General features: G+C 45.4%; 1 long non-coding RNA gene across 1 annotated transcript in view; it reads right to left on the reverse strand.

Annotated features, from left to right (window-relative positions):
* The window catches only part of LOC140210103 (uncharacterized), a 67,515-nt gene extending 63,847 nt beyond the window's left edge, over positions 1–3,668 (reverse strand). The window contains exon 1 of the long non-coding RNA XR_011889156.1: positions 1,522–3,668. This is a non-coding gene — a long non-coding RNA (uncharacterized lncRNA). The remainder of the gene's footprint in view (positions 1–1,521) is intronic.
* Between the last annotated feature and the right edge of the window lie 2,332 nt (positions 3,669–6,000).

Consider the following 6,000-nt stretch of genomic DNA (forward strand, 5'->3'; position numbering starts at 1 on the left):
CTGCACTGGGACCATAGCCTCCATACCCCTGCCATTCATGTACCTATCCGAACTTAGAATTGTTTTACAGTTCTGGTCACCCCATTTACGGGCAGGATGTGGAGACTTTGCAGAGGGCTCAAAGGATGTCCTCTGGGACATTGCCTGGATCAGAGGGCAAGCCGATTGTTTTCTCTGCAGCAGCAGCAGAGGCTGAGGGGAGACCTGGGGGGTTCATAAACTTCTGAGAGTCTCAGATAGGGTAGACAGTCGGAATCTTTCTCCCAGAGTTGAAATGTCAAATACGAGGGGCCAGAACTTTGAGGTGGGTGGGGGGCAGGGCCAGATTTAGTGGGGCCAGGGCCCCTGGGTTGGAGGCCCTGATGGGCCCCTGCTGACACCGTAAAATGCTGCTGTACCAAGCAAAACAAGGCAAGAACAGGAGCAAAGGTCGTACTGGTCTAAATATCAAAGCTGTGGACCAAGACACTGGTTTAGTACAATACGTAGGCTATAAACTTACAGGCCTTAAGAGGGAGGACAGAAAGTAATGCAGATTCTTAGTTTGAAGGACAGCATCTAAAGCACTCAAAAATTGACGTAGGCTTAGTTGGCTTAGTAAAGTTATGAGGGAGACAAAGTGTGATGTACCCAGTCTTAAATCTTTATTTAGCTATTGCTGCACATACCGTAAGCCTTATTTCTCAAACAATACCAAAGCATTTTTAACTAGGTATTTTTCTCAACCGTGTGTTCTGAGAAAGTAAAGTGGAAATGAGAGACAAAAAGGCCAAGAGAGATGCCACTGTGGCAAACTAGGAAACTTGACAATACTCCAACAATCTTTTTGAAAAATGAGATCTAGCACATACTAACCTATTGCTGTGCTGTGTGGCTTGCAGAGTAAAGACCACTTATTACTTACTAAGTTTGTAAACAGTCAACTATTAGCCTATTGCCACAAAAACAGGGACAGCACTGACACACAAGCCTAGATATTTACAAAGTCAGATGCTTGTTTTCCAAAATTAAAGCCTAGTTCTTCTGGATTTCTTCACAGCAAAGTCCTTGATCAGATCACTAAAATCCAATTTCTGAACAAGATCACTTTCAAGTGACATCAGAGTAAGATGACTCAGCCTGTCCTGTCCCATTGTGGATCTGAGCCTATGTAGTTGCCGTTATCAGGCCTGCCAAGTATGTCACTGGAGCCTCGGATAGCCAGTCCCCTCTCGACCAAAAACTTCACAACCACCAACACTCTCCTCAATACGTCAGTCCAGTAGACACACTCTGACTCGAACTGTTTTTGCAGTTCTATTCTTCCGCTGTCAGACGCTAGTGTAACACAGGTCAGTATCGTTTTCCTGTGGTGTTCGCTATTTTCATGCTCTCCTATGCGCTCAGCGGCATGTTTCCAGTCGCTAAAGCCAGTTTCAAAGATGGACTGACAGTTACCATCACTGAAGATGCGGCAAGCAAAACAACACACACAGCCAGTGGGAGGGGAATATAAGAGCCATTGCCTTGATATGTACTCACCATTTACGAGTTTGCATTTGAAGTGAAATTTGGAGAAAAAACGTCTCTGCTGTTTGTATACGTGTTCCAAAGCTTTGATATCCACATCTTTATTCTGGCAGGACTCCGGCCCTTTCGTAGCCCAGTATGCTCGGACTGAATCATCTAGCGTTTCCTTTCCCCAGCGAGCAGGATCAGTGCTGTAAGGATCCTCAGTAGCGGTAACGTTAACATTCATAGCGGCCCGACCTGGTTGTTCGGAGGCCTCTGTGGTCGGGAATCCCAAAGTCATGCTCTCTGCCTCTTCAACGTTAGCTGCTGACTGTGGCAAGGACGGTGGTCCTGTGCTAATGCTGGTGCTAGTGCTAGCTGTTGAACAAGCCTCCGTTTGTCCACCGGTCTCAGACTGTGACAAGAGCAATGGATCATCGAGAACAAGTGTAAAAAAATCTGTCAATGTCAATGTCTTTTTTAATGTTTCTTGCTCATGGTCCTCTTTTTCTTGTTTCTTTTTTCTTTTCTGTGCTCCACCCTTGTTTTTTTTTTGTCCGCCATGATGATATGGGTCCCTATTTTGGGCCCTTCTGCAGCTCAGGCCCCTGGGCTGCAGCCCAGCCTAGCCCTGCCTAAAGTCCAGCCCTGCACAGGGTGGTGGGTGCCTGGATCGACCTGCCGGTGGTGGGTTTAAAAACAGATACGTGAGTACCATTCAAAAGGCTTCTTCTGCTGCTGCTGGATGTGTGCTGTGCCTGACTTCACCAGCTGAGACACTTAGTAAAGGGGTTGGGATTTCTGATGTATCTGTACAAAACAGTGAGAGGCCACGCATGGAGTTTTACGTGGGATTCCGGTTACAGCACAGTAGGGAGGGTGTGATTAAGCCAGAGAAGGTGCGGAAAAGATTCACAGAAATGTTGCCCGGCCTGCAGCATTGAAGTTACATAATTTCTTTCGCCGGGGGGGTGGTGAATCTGTGGAATTCGTTGTCACAGACGGCTGTGGAGGCCAAATCACTGGGTATATTTAAAGTGGAACTTGATAGTTTCTTGATTAGTCAGGGCGTCAGAGGTTACGAGGAGAAGGCGGGAGAATGGGGTTGAGAAGAATAATAAATCAACCATGATGGAATGGTGGAACTGACTCAAAGGGCTGAGGGGCCTAATTCAGCTCCTATGTTTAAAGTCTCATGGTAGCGTAGGCTGGGAGTGTTTGCTCTGAAATGGAGGAGGCTACGGTGTGCCCTTATGGAGGTTTATAGAATTATGAAGGGCGTAGATAGTCGTCCATTCCCTAGGGAGAACAATCTGGAGCTGGAAAGCATAAGGAGCGAGGGGAAAGAGTTAAAAGGCGCCTCAGTGGTCAGTTTTTCGCACAATGGATAGAGTTCACAGTAAATTTATTTTCAAAGTATGTATATGTCACTGTATACAACCCTAAGATTCATTTTCTTGCGGGCATTCACAGTAGATGTAAGAAATACAACAGATTCAGTGAAAAACTACACACAAAGTAAGACTGAGCTGCTGAGAAAGTGATAGAAACAGGCACAATCACAACAGATAAGAGACACCCAAAGGGGCAAATGGATAGGGTAGACTTTAGAGCCATAGACCATTTCAGAATGTACACACACTTCGGCCCATCCAGTTCATACTGACCACGAGGCCTGCCCAGCATGTCCCAGTTTCCTGCATTCACCCCGTATTCCTCCAAACCCCAACCCTCCAAGAGCTTCTTAACTGGTACTGTTAGAGAGATATAAGCCAAATGAAGGCAAATAGGAGCAATCTAGATAGGCATCTTGGTCAGCAATGATAAGATGGGCCGAATGGTCTGTTTCCATGCTGTATTACTTTATGAAACTATAAATGTGACAAGGTTTCTGTCTCCACCATGCTTTCAGGCAGCGAGTTCACACACATACCATCCTCCAGTGAAAATTAGTCCTTCCTATTAATCTCATCATCATCATTGTCATCATCATCATGTGCCATGTCGTATGACATCATAATTGTGTGCTCTGTCGTTTGACATCATCACCCATCTTGTAAAGACTCTGCCCAGAAGAAGGCAATGGCAAACCACTTCTGTAGAAAAATGACGCCGTATGGTGTGGACAATCATGGTCTTTCCATGATCATGATTGTTCTTGGCAAATTTTTCTACAGAAGTGGTTTGCCATTGTCTTCTTCTGGGCAGTGTCTTTACAAGACGGGTGACCCCAACCATTATCAATACTCTTCAGAGAATGTCTGCCTGGTGTCAGTAGTCGCATAACCAGGACTTCTGATCTGGACCAGCTGGTCATACGACCGTCCACCACCTGCTCCCACGGCTTCACGTGGCCCTGATCGGTGGCTAAGCAGGTGCTACACCTTGCCCAAGGAGGACCAGCAGACTAGCGGAGGGAAGGAGCGCCTTGCACCTCCTTTGGTAGAGACGTATCCCCACCTTGCTACCCTTCCATTTATCTAGGTCCATCCTAATTCTACACAACTCAATGAAGTCTCCGGCCAGCCTCTGATATGCCAAAGAAAATTACCCCAAAACTATCCAATCATTCCCACAGCTTCAGGAACTTCCCCCACACCTCTCCAGTACCATCCCGTCTTCCCTCTGATGTTGGTGACCAGAATTGTAGGCAATGCTGACGTTTACTGTGGAAATGCCATCCCTTCCTTTAGCGCCCAGCTGAAGCACGGACACCGGAGCTGAGGTCCTGTTTTCTAGTTTCACTGTCAAAAGTCCAACTGCTGCATCAGCTGAGCCTTTGTGGGAGATGCACTTCCCTTTGCCAACAACATCTCATTCTCCTGCTTCTTCTGCATTTTAAAATCATTTCTGCTTCTCCTCCTGGTTTCAAACACACCCACAGTGCGAAGCTGTGGTCAGCCTCAGTGCCCAGATTGCCCCTGTAATCCCTACACTGAACGGAATGTGGAAAACACTCAGACTTCCCCTTGTCTGTCCCTCTCACTTTATGAGATGATTAATTCTGAGCAATCAGACTAGGGTAGGACTTATACAGTGACAATGATGTCAAGGATCAAGGCCCGAGGATTGAATCAGAAATCTGGAAGTTGAGGCCCATTGGCCGGAGCCCAAGTCCACTATGGAAATCAAATCTCAGTGTCTGTGAGCCTGAGGCAGAGTCCGCTGGGTTGGAGAACTCGTGTGTGAGTGTGTGTGTGTGTGTGTGTGTGTGTGTGTGTGTGTGTGTGTGTGTGTGTGTGTGTGTGTGTGAAAGTGTGTGTATGTGTGTGTGTGTGCGTGTGTGAGAGTGTGTGTGTGTGTATGTATATATGTGTGTGTGAGTGTGTGTGTGTGTGTGTGAGTATGTATATATGTGTGTGTGAGTGTGTGTGTGAGTATGTGTGTGTATGTGTGTGTGAGTGTGTGTGTGTGAGAGTGTGTGAGAGTGTGTGTGTGTGTGAGTGTGTGTGTGTGTGAAAGTGTGTGTGTGTGTGTGAGTGTGTGTGTGTGTGTATGTATATATATGTGTGTGTGAGTATGTGTGTGTGTGTGTGTATGTGTGTGTGAGTGTGTCTGTGTGTGTGTGAGAGAGAGTGTGTGTGTGTGTGTGTGTGTGTGTGTGTGTATATGTGTGTGTGAGTGTGTGTGTGTGTGTGTGTGTGTGTAAGTGGTGTGTTTCTGTGTCTGTATGTGTGTGTATGTGTGGTGTGTCTCTGTGCCTGTGTGTGTGGTGTTGTTTGTTGACACAAGTAATGTGTTTCACATATTTCGATGTACATGTGACAAATAAAATTGAATTTTGAATCTTGATCTTTTTGAGCGATGACTCAAAAAGGCAGCGTCCATCATTCAGGCCCCCATCACCCATTTGACATGCCCTCTTCTCATTGCTACCATCAGGGAGGTCCAGGAGCCTGAAGACACACATTTGGACTTCGGCCAATGGGCCTCAACCTCCTGATTTCTGATTCAAGACTTGGGCTTCAATCCTCGACATCATCCACACTGTATAATCCTCCCCTCAGGAATAGTTTCTTCTCCTCTGCCAACCTGACTCAGTTACACCAGTTCTGTCTGGAGGAATGGAACAAAATTCCAGCAATTTACTGCGAGAAGCTTGTGGAAGGCTATCCAAAAGTTAAACAATTTAAAGGCAATGCTACCAAATACTAACAAAGTGTATGTAAACTTCTGACCCACTGGGAAAGTGATGAAAGAAATAAAAGCTGAAATAAATCATTCTGTCTACTATTATTCTGACATTTCACATTCTTAAAATAAAGTAGTGATCCTAACTGACCTAAGACAGGGAATGTTTTCTAGGATTAAATGTCAGGAATTGTGAAAAACTGAGTTTAAATGTATTTGGTTTCTGACATAAATATATATATATATATATATCTTACTGTAATTTACAGTTTTTTTACTATATATTGCAATGTATTGCTGCTGCATAACAACAAATTTCACAAGAAATGCCGGTGGTATTAAACAGGATTCTGATTTTGAATCCTGTATGACAGGGCA

Source organism: Mobula birostris, chromosome 14 (assembly GCF_030028105.1).
Source record: "Mobula birostris isolate sMobBir1 chromosome 14, sMobBir1.hap1, whole genome shotgun sequence".
NCBI lineage: Eukaryota > Metazoa > Chordata > Chondrichthyes > Myliobatiformes > Myliobatidae > Mobula > Mobula birostris.